The sequence below is a fragment of the Galeopterus variegatus genome, unplaced genomic scaffold (genome assembly GCF_000696425.1).
Source record: "Galeopterus variegatus unplaced genomic scaffold, G_variegatus-3.0.2 Scaffold7151, whole genome shotgun sequence".
Taxonomy (NCBI): domain Eukaryota; kingdom Metazoa; phylum Chordata; class Mammalia; order Dermoptera; family Cynocephalidae; genus Galeopterus; species Galeopterus variegatus.
The window spans coordinates 10,067-20,980 of NW_007733262.1; positions in this window are offsets into that span (position 1 = coordinate 10,067).

Here is a 10,914-nt window from a genome sequence, read left to right on the forward strand (position 1 = left end):
CACACATAGACCAAAAGGGGACAGGAGCATACAAGATGCCCTGCTCAAAAGCAACCCCCAGAGCAGTGATTTCCAACCTGTGACTACAGTTCCTTGGAGGGACAGTTACGGCAGCAGGCCTCCGAATGCACGTGTGCGCCAAGCACTGTTTGCAGAGCAAATAAATCCTGTGTGTCCCACAAATATAATTATTATATCACTAATAGTGATCATATATTGAGCGTGTACGCCTTGATCTCATTTAAATCTTATACGTACCTGTGAAGTAGATCTTATTCTCCCCAAAAGATGAGGAAACTGAGGCTGGGGATAGATAACTCGCCCAAGTTCAAAAAGATATTAGGGGTTTTTATGTTCCATTTGAAAGAAATCCATCTACAACATGCTTAAACAAAACGTGGGGTACATTACGTTGGCTCATATATTTAAAAAGCTCTTCTTTATTCCGGGATGGCTCTCTGTCCGGCGCTGGTGGCCTCGCCTCTCTGCGCCGGGCTGGCGTCCGAGGGTCCCGGGCNTCCCTTCGGTGAGTTTCGCGGGTGAGCCCTCGACCCCCTCCAGCCCAGCCCGTGTCCCCGCCACCCGACCCTGCTGGCCCGTCCCCTCCATCTTCTCCCACCCGTGAGCCGACCTCAGCGCTTACCCCCATCCGCTCACCACCGGTCTTGCGTAAATGCAGCCTCACTCGTGACCCCACGTTACCGCAGCTCCCACCCCGACTTCAGCCACGTCCCTTCGCCTGCCCCTAACACAGCTCTTTCTCACCCCCGACTCTTCTGGCAATTCTAGTGCTCCACGCAGACCTTCCCCAGACCCAGCATTCTGGTCCCCCTTTCTGGCTCAGCTTCCTCATCCCAGTTTCCCACACCTTCCTGCTCAGTTCCCCAAGGTCTGCTCATCCCAAACACCCTACCTCTGCCCCCCTCTCATTTAAGACCCACCGCCAAAGTTGGTGTCTCGTACGCTCTCCCTTTCTTCTTGATGACTCTGATTTCACCCTCATCTCAAGTCTTTCTTTCTTTTTTTTTTTTTTAAGCTGACCGGTAAGGGGATCTTAACCCTTCGCTTGGTGTTGTCAGCACCACGCTCTCCCAAGTGAGCCACAGGCCGGCCCGCTCATCTCAAGTCTTAACATGTGTCTTCTTGTCTTCAGACTGGTCCCCTGACTTCCTAGCCCACCATATTTCCTTTCCCTCTGCTGTCATCCTGAGGACACCCATCCCTAAGTCTTTGCTAAACCGCCCCCAACTCTTGCTGCCTCAGTTCCTACCACCCACACCCAATCTTATTAAAAATGAGATCTCTATGTCCTTTCACCTCTGCTGTCCCCTCACAACTCTTCACCCCGAATCTGTACCCATTCTTCCCTTGTCACAGCTCCCATTCAATCTGAGAACTTAGTGTGCAGTTCCCTGCCAACCCCACCAGCTACCTCTCAACAGCCAGATTTGGTCAGAGTGCTTGGTCAGAGCCAGGCAGTTAGAGATTGAGCAGCTTGATGGGTGTGTACAGGGCCTTGGGTGGTAAATAAGTGTGGAGAACTAGAGATTCTGTCCCCCACTCTTGGGTCAGGGTTTTTCCTGGTGTCTGACCCCTGTGCCTGGGGATCATGTTTCTGGAATTCATATTAAGTTACTTATGCTGGCTCCTGGTGTCATTCAAATACCTGGAAGGTGAGAGATGGCCGCTTATCTGGCTCACTCAACCTGGGGCAGTAGAAGCCATCACTTCCTTTTGGTTGGTATTCTGGCCCTAGAGAATCTCTAGGAGGTTCTGTGTGGAGTTGGCTATGGTTGCAAAACCTTGTCCATGTGCATTGTCCTGGCACTTGTAAATGACCCTCTCTCGGTCCTCCTCCCTGCCAGAGCTGATTGTAGATCAGTCCCAACAGTGAACAGTGCTCCACGCAGACCTTCCCCAGACCCAGCATTCTGGTCCCCCTTTCTGGCTCAGCTTCCTTATCCCAGTTTCCCACACCTTCCTGCTCAGTTCCCCAAGGTCTGCTCATCCCAAACACCCTACCTCTGCCCCCCTCTCATTTAAGACCCACCGCCAGAGTTGGTGTCTCGTACGCTCTCCCCTTTCTTCTTGATGACTCTGATTTCACTCTCATCTCAAGTCTTTCTTTCTTTTTATTTTTATTTTTTTTAAGCTGACCGGTAAGGGGATCTTAACCCTTCACTTGGTGTTGTCAGCACCACGCTCTCCCAAGTGACCTACCCGGCCATCCCTACACAGGGATCCGAACCCGTGGCCTTGGTGTTGTCAGCACCATGCTCTCCCAAGTGAGCCACAGGCTGGCCCTCTCATCTCAAGTCTTAACATGTGTCTTCTTGTCTTCAGACTGGTCCCCTGACTTCCTAGCCCACCACATATTTCCTTTCCCTCTGCTGTCATCCTGAGGACACCCATCCCTAAGTCTTTGCTAAACCGCCCCCAACTCTCGCTGCCTCAGTTCCTACCACCCACACCCAATCTTATTAAAAATGAGATCTCTATGTCCTTTCACCTCTGCTGTCCCCTCACAACTCTTCACCCCGAATCTGTACCCATTCTTCCCTTGTCACAGCTCCCATTCAATCTGAGAACTTAGTGTGCAGTTCCCTGCCAACCCCACCAGCTACCTCTCAACAGCCAGATTTGGTCAGAGTGCTTGGTCAGAGCCAGGCACTTAGAGATTGAGCAGCTTGATGGGTGTGTACAGAGCCTTGGGTGGTAAATAAGTGTGGAGAACTAGAGATTCTGCCCCCCACTCTTGGGTCAGAGTTTTTCCTGGTGTCTGACCCCTGTGCCTGGGGATCATGTTTCTGGAATTCATATTAAGTTACTTATGCTGGCTCCTGGTGTCATTCAAATACCTGGAAGGTGAGAGATGGCCGCTTATCTGGCTCACTCAACCTGGGGCAGTAGAAGCCATCACTTCCTTTTGGTTGGTATTCTGGCCCTAGAGAATCTCTAGGAGGTTCTGTGTGGAGTTGGCTATGGTTGCAAAACCTTGTCCATGTGCATTGTCCTGGCACTTGTAAATGACCCTCTCTCGGTCCTCCTCCCTGCCAGAGCTGATTGTAGATCAGTCCCAACAGTGAACACAGGAGTTGTGATGAGTATCAGAGGTGACGTTACATGTTGTGAAGAGTATGGGCCCTGGGGAGGCTGAGGCCTGGGTGAGTACAGAGGCTGTTGAATTGCTGCTTCTTTTTGCGGTTGCTGGATCATTGAGTTTGGGGCATTTGGGTTCCATGAACACAGGAAGCTGAGTTATCTCAGAGTAGCTGAGGTAGGGTGACATTCCTGAGGTACCCAGTTCCCATGCTCAGCATTTATAGTCTCCTGGGGGCTTTTTAGTGTACATTTCTTCCAAATTCTGATGACCTAGCTTCAGAAGTGTCACCCATTTGACAGCTGTTATGAAGGGCCCCTATGTGGAACCATTGTCTTTGCTTGCCATTTATAGTCTAATCCCTTTGAAAATTGAATGTCTTTCTACTTTCCCATTAAGGTAAAGTACTCTTAAAATTACTCTTCAGAGAATGGCTTTCAGCATATTGGCAGCTTGGTTTCATGGGAAGTGTTCTGCAGTGGCCCCACCACTTAAGAGTCGTACACCTCGGGCCGGCCCGGTGGCGCAGTGCTGCAGTGCGCCGCTTGGGAGCATGGCAGCGCTCCCCCCGAGGGTTCGGATCCCACATACGGACCGGTTCCCGCTCACTGGCTGAGCGAGGGGCAGGCACAGCACCGAGGGTTGCGATCCTGTTGCCGGTCCCAGTCCGGTACGGGCGCGACACTGAGGGTTGCGGTCTGTTGCCGGACACGAAAAAAGACAAAAAGGAAAAAAAAAAAAGAGTCGTACACCTCAACTTCCCGTGGTCTGTGAATGGAGATACCTGCCTTGTGCCTTGTTTTTATTTTATTCATCAATCCACTCAACAAGTATTTTTTGAGTCCCACTGTGTACCAGGCACTGTTCTAAGGTACTAGAAACGGAGTAGTGAGTGAGTCAGGCAGAGTTCTTATTTTCATTCATTTAGAGTTTTGTCCTTAGAATCCTATGGAATGTGGGACAAGAATATGGGGCAGATGGGTGTTATTGGAGAGAAGGAAGGAGAGAAGAAAGAAAGATACCCAGTTTTCACTGACTTCACAATTCTGCCCTCACCCACTAGCCCTTGGTTTTGGAATCACAAGCTAGAAGTTTCTCATCCTCCAGCTGATATTTAATTGCTTCAAAGGCCTACTTTCTCTCCCCTCTCACCTGCCCCCCTTGTCTTACCCTTCCCAGGACACTTGTCTAGAAACCCAACTTTCTTCAGGTGGAAGGAGGTGCTTTTTACTCATTCAGCACTCACATGTCTGAAAGATCAGCTGCCTGTCTGAATCAGAAGATAACTTTGTCATTCTTTTCCAACTGAAAAAACATGACTCATCAGTTGGTATAGCAGCTGGATGGCTTAAATGCCAGGCTGTTCTGAACAGCCAGGTACACGATTCACGCAGAAGCGGGAAGGCTGTTGGGAGTGCTTGACAAGTCCCTAAGGAGAAGAGGTTGCTGTTTACTGATGGAGTGAGTGTTTTGAGAGTGGTCAAGCCAGGTCATCCATTTCTTCTTTTAATGTAAGTCTCATTCTTCTCTTTTCTTTCTTCCTTGGTCTCTGGAGGAAGTAAAATTGGGCATACACAGAAGGCCAAGCAGTATAATGAAGAAAAACAAGCAGTACAATTCCTTCCTAACTCTGTGGAGCATTTAAGGAAGGACAGCTCTGAAACTTGGGTACCATGGAAAGGACCCGGACTCAGCTGGCTGCAGCTATAAGTCTGATTGGCAAGAGTGTTTCTTACTGATTTTAGACCTTATTTAATAAAATGGATTTTCTGAGTACCTCTGCAGACTCTGTAAGTAATAGTTTACCTGAAATTCTTCAAGCCAAAGACCTGAAGCAGTTTGATCCAGTGAAAGGCACAGGAATTGGAATTAGGAAACCAGAGAATTCTGTGCCTTAGCCGAGACTTGTTTCTACTGTGCCTCAGTTTTCTCCTCTGTAAAATAGGGATAATCATCTGTCTCTCACAGGACTGTTGTAAGAATTAAATGAGGTTAGAGAATGAGATCAGAGTAGCTTGCTTTGTTCACTCTGGAGAGCTGTGGAAGGTTGAATCAATCCATAGGGGTAGAGGTAAACTAAGTGTGAGCTGGGGTTTCCTAAATGGCAGAAGTCAGGTTTCCCCTGTTGAACTTTCACCAGTGATGTGTGAAGAGCCCTTTGGTAATGCTGCCCAAGTTCTCTCCTTGCACTCTTTAACGTAGCTCTCCTTGAAGGCACACCTCTCTTCGGTTTGGTTCTTGGTGTCAGTGAAGAGTGTTCTGAGGACAGAAAGTGAAGCCAGTCCCATGATGGTTCATTTGGGGTCTGGACCAGCCAGGTGGATGATGGTGTGCTCATCCAGTAGGCAGGAGACCCAAAGTCTTGTTCAGGCTCCACCAGTGAGTTCTTACGTCATTGACATCAGATTCTAGCCCTTGGTTTTGGAATCACAAGCTAGAAGTTTCTCATCCTCCAGCTCATATTTAATTACTTCAAAGGCCTACTTTCTCTCCCCTCTCACCTGCCCCCCTCGTCTTACCCTTCCCAGGACACTTGTCTAGAAACCCAACTTTCTTCAGGTGGAAGGAGGTGCTTTTTACTCATTCAGCACTCACATGTCCAAAAGATCAGCTGCCTGTCTGAATCAGAAGATAGCTTTGTCATTCTTTTCCAACTGAAAAAAAATATGACTCATCAGTTGGTATAGCAGCTGGATGGCTTAAATGCCAGGCTGTTCTGAACAGCCAGGTACACGATTCACGCAGAAGCGGGAAGGCTGTTGGGAGTGCTTGACAAGTCCCTAAGGAGAAGAGGTTGCTGTTTACTGATGGAGTGAGTGTTTTGAGAGTGGTCAAGCCAGGTCATCCATTTCTTCTTTTAATGTAAGTCTCATTCTTCTCTTTTCTTTCTTCCTTGGTCTCTGGAGGAAGTAAAATTGGGCATACACAGAAGGCCAAGCAGTATAATGAAGAAAAACAAGCAGTACAATTCCTTCCTAACTCTGTGGAGCATTTAAGGAAGGACAGCTCTGAAACTTGGGTACCATGGAAAGGACCCGGACTCAGCTGGCTGCAGCTATAAGTCTGATTGGCAAGAGTGTTTCTTACTGATTTTAGACCTTATTTAATAAAATGGATTTTCTGAGTACCTCTGCAGACTCTGTAAGTAATAGTTTACCTGAAATTCTTCAAGCCAAAGACCTGAAGCAGTTTGATCCAGTGAAAGGCACAGGAATTGGAATGAGGAAACCAGAGAATTCTGTGCCTTAGCCGAGACTTGTTTCTACTGTGCCTCAGTTTTCTCCTCTATAAAATAGGGATAATCATCTGTCTCTCACAGGACTGTTGTAAGAATTAAATGAGGTTAGAGAATGAGATCAGAGTAGCTTGCTTTGTTCACTCTGGAGAGCTGTGGAAGGTTGAATCAATCCATAGGGGTAGAGGTAAACTAAGTGTGAGCTGGGGTTTCCTAAATGGCAGAAGTCAGGTTTCCCCTGTTGAACTTTCACCAGTGATGTGTGAAGAGCCCTTTGGTAATGCTGCCCAAGTTCTCTCCTTGCACTCTTTAACGTAGCTCTCCTTGAAGGCACACCTCTCTTCGGTTTGGTTCTTGGTGTCAGTGAAGAGTGTTCTGAGGACAGAAAGTGAAGCCAGTCCCATGATGGTTCATTTGGGGTCTGGACCAGCCAGGTGGATGATGGTGTGCTCATCCAGTAGGCAGGAGACCCAAAGTCTTGTTCAGGCTCCACCAGTGAGTTCTTACGTCATTGACATCAGATTCCTGCCTCCCTGAGCATTATGGAACAGACTCAAATAGGTAGGGTGCTTTGGTTTCCTCCAAAAAAAAAAAAAGCTGTCCTGAATTTTTGCCTGAACCCCAAAGTCTTTGTCTTGTTTTGTGAATTGTCAAGTGGCTTTTCTCCTGGATTCCTCTGAGCTGTTGTCAGTCATTTTGTGGCTTTTCTGATACATTGTTTTAGGTGGCAGTTTCTTGTCTATTGTCTGGCTCTGCTCTGACCTCTCTTAGCTTAAATTTACTTTGGTTTTTTAGCAGACTTGGGCCAGAGCACACACTTACTGATAGATCCCCCAACCCCATTAATACTCTATTACTCTTACCTAATTAGATAATGAAGCCTTGATGGACCCAAGCTTTTATTCAGATTGTTGGAGTCTAAGCCCTTAGGCTTCTGTTCTGGCCTTGGAGCTGGCTGAAGGAAGGGCAACTTTGGAGCTTCAGGGCTCTGTCTGGAAGGGCAGGCCTGAGAGGTCTTAGGCAGCTGGAATTGTTGATTGGGATTAGAGCCCAGGGTCTTGGAGCCAGGGAGCCTGGACTTTGCCTGCTGAGCTGCACAAGGGTAGCTTTGAAGCAGCCCAGCTTCCAGGACCCAGAGTGAGTCTGTTTGACCATGGCTCACACCCCTTTTCTGGTGGCCCCGGTGGCCAGAGTGTGGAGCTGGTCTCCAGAGGAGGGCCCTGGAATCCCCAGGGAGGTGGGAGCAGAGAATGTAGTGAAAGGTGAGGCAGGCACTCTGGGCTGTAGTCAGGGTCAAGGGCTCTTCCTGGTGGTCTGTGGCGCCCTGCCCAGAGCTGGCTCTGCAGGGGCCACTTTCCACTCACACACCTCCCTCCTGCATGGCCTGAGATAGGGAGGTGGGTTCTGGGTCCTGACTCTGTCCTGTTTACCCTCTGCCAACCCCAAATCAGCATCTTCCACCACTGAGGGCCACCCTTTCCAAACCTCATGCTCCAGGGCTCTCCTGGAAACCTTTCCTGCCAGGCTGGCCTTGATGTTCCCCTGCTTCCCCTGCCCTGGACCCTGAGCTGAAGTGTCCTTCTTCCAGCCCACCTCTTGCGTCCTAACTCTGAGGTGATGGCACTCACTCAGGAGTCTGGGTTTCCCTGGAGCTGGTGCTGGCATTGCCCTGGGGGCAGTGGCAGGGCCAGGCCACTATCAGCCCTGGCATCATGAGAAGGCCCTTGACCTGGGTCAGCCTCCATTTCCTTATCAGTCCTAGGGTAAGTAGGAGAAGTAGAAATGAGGCAGTACGTATGTAACTTTCCTTGGTTGTGTTAAGTTCTTTGGGACATAATTATTTGAGGGTAGAGACAGCCATAAACATTTTTTGTTTGTTTTTGGTCCCCTGATGGTCAGCCGGAGCTGGATATTTGTTTAAATGTAAGTGTGGCTGCCCAGCCCAGGTCTGCCCAAGTTGCTGGGGGGCGGGGGGCGGCAGGCCAATCAGTAGCCCCCTCAGGCTCATACCAAAGCCCCACCCCACCATTGAGGAAGCCAGCTGCCCTGAGGGATTTAACAATGTACTGACTCTGGCTACTCTTGCACACTCATTTAGGCAGTGGCAATGTGGGGTTACAGATACTGTTTGTCCCTGATTCATGTCAGGCCCTGTGCTAGGCCTTTTACACATGCTTACTCTCCTTCCGAGTGGTCTGATACCATGTCCCAGCATGCCTTGGTGGTGTCAAAGGACACAATGACAACAGATTTAGTTACTGATCTTTTGCAGCAGCACTTCATTCCATAAAATAGAATAAGTGTCCTGGTGAGCTGTGCAAAATGGGTTGATGTTATTATAGACAGGAAAAGGGCTGAAGACAGCAGAAACAACAAAGAAGTGGCTCAGTCGTTTCAAAGTTACTTTTCTTGTAAGGTGGGGACAGGAAGACAGAACAATAGAAAAATGACTGACTAGTTTACATCAGGATACTTTTGGCTGTCTCTTTTGTGTCAGGATTAAAGCAAAATAAGCTTCAGTATCACACCTATTGCAGATTTAAACTGTCCTGTTCAGGAAATTGCCTGTTATCTCTTTCTCCTGATTTCTCAGAATGTCAGACCACGACCTAAGTGACATGGAATTTAGCAGGGGTGACTCCATTTTGATTTTTAGTCTTGTCTGTCGGTGCCTAGTGTAGGAACTTAGTCCAAAACAGCGGCCTCTTATAATTTTTATTTAACATTGGTTAATGGCAAATTGCAATTAGAACCCTTGGTGGTTCTGTGTAGACATGTCCCCGTGATGCTCAGGCTAGACCCTCACAGCCAGAAGGACAAGCGCGGCAGGAGGGTCCTCCCCTTTTGAAGCTGTTCCAGTTGTACTTTTCACTGCTGAGCTGGTAGACAGGGGACTGGGACAGTAGAGGGGTAGAGGGGCTGTGGCAGGGCCCAGGCCCTGAATGTGAATTGTGAGCTCCTGCTTCCTGGTCCCTGTGGGTTCTTGGCACCTTCAGCTACAGTGTCCCCATCACACCCTCAGCTCTGTATTTGAATCAGCCTTTCATTCACACCCACCTTCGGGCCCCCCAATCCTACAGGGCCCTGCCCTTCTGTGCTGCTTTTGGTGTGGAATAAACAGCCCTCACCACCCACTCTGGATCCACCTCTTACCAGGCCCAGGTCCGGCTGCCTGCTCCTGTTCAAAAGCAGACCCTCAAAAGTCAAATGTGGGTGAACATGGGAGTTCTCTTTTATTCAAGAATACCAGTGACCTGAGGAGATGTGGTAGGCTAACCTACCTCTCTGGTAATCCTGAAGGCAGATTAAAGCCATCTCCAAAGACTCAGATCCACTGATGGGTTTTTAAACAGGGCACTGAGGAAATGGAACACGGGAAATGAAAAGCAGGAGGGTGGGGGACATGACCTGTAGGGGCTCTGTGCAAGGAGCCAGGTGCAAGGTCTCGCAAAGGCTCCCTTTGGTTTCCTGCTCCTGTCCTTGCTGTTATCTCAGGGTCCTGCTGGAGGGATGGGATTAGTATACTGATGTCTAACTTGGTTTCTCAGGGTCTACATGGTACATGCCTCTGGCAAGTTTGCAACTCCAGGCTGGCTGAAAAACTACTTTACATTTATGTAAATAATGCCCCGTTTCCCATAACCAAGGTTCGAAATATCAAATAACCACAGAAAAAGAGGGAACTCAGAGAAATGCATGCCAAGAAAAAAACTGTGTCCTCTTAAAATCTTTTAGAGCCCATGTGGTTTTAGGTCCCTACATGGCTTTGGTCCTGCTCACTCCAACACACCCATGACACGCACGGTTCCTCACCTCCCAAGTACTGAGACTTCTGTCTTTTTTTTTTCCCGTCCTTGTTTTCTTCCTTGAAATCCACTCTTGGTGTTTACTTTTGTATTACTCAAAGGCCTTTCAGTTGCAGTTTGAGTAAGATGGGCTGACCTCCTGCTCCCTGCTGGTGATACTGGGGCCACTCAGCTCCTGGCTTGGCTTGCCAAAATTTGATACTGGGCATAGGTCCAGCTTCCTGCCCCCTTTCAAAAGCAGACCATTCAAAAGTCGAGTGTTGGTGAAAATGGAAGTCAGCTTTGTTCAGGAGTGCCAGTGACCTGAGGAGAAATGTGAGGCTAACCCATCTCTCCAGTAAACATGAAGGAGAATGGCCAGACTAAAGTCATCTCAAAGACTCAGATTTACCAAGGGGTATTTTAAGAGGGGGCTGAGGGAATGACACATGTGAAATTTCCTCCTGAAAAGCAGGAGGGTAGGGGACATGAGCTGTGGGGGCTCTGTGCAAGGAGTCAGGTGCAAGGTCTCGCCAAGACTCCCTCTGGCTTCTTTTCCCATCTTTGCTGTTATCTCAGGGTCTGGATAGTCTGTGCCTCCTGGCAAGTCTGCAGCTTCAGGCTGGCTGGAAAACAACTTTACATTTATGTAAATAATGTCATCTTGCCCCATAACTAAGGTTCAAAATATCAAATAACCTCTGCAGCCAGTTCAACCATCTATGCTCCTTTCTTTGTGGGGGCCTGGTGTGCAATGGCTACAAACAGCAGCCTCCATAGTGTTTGTAGCCTGT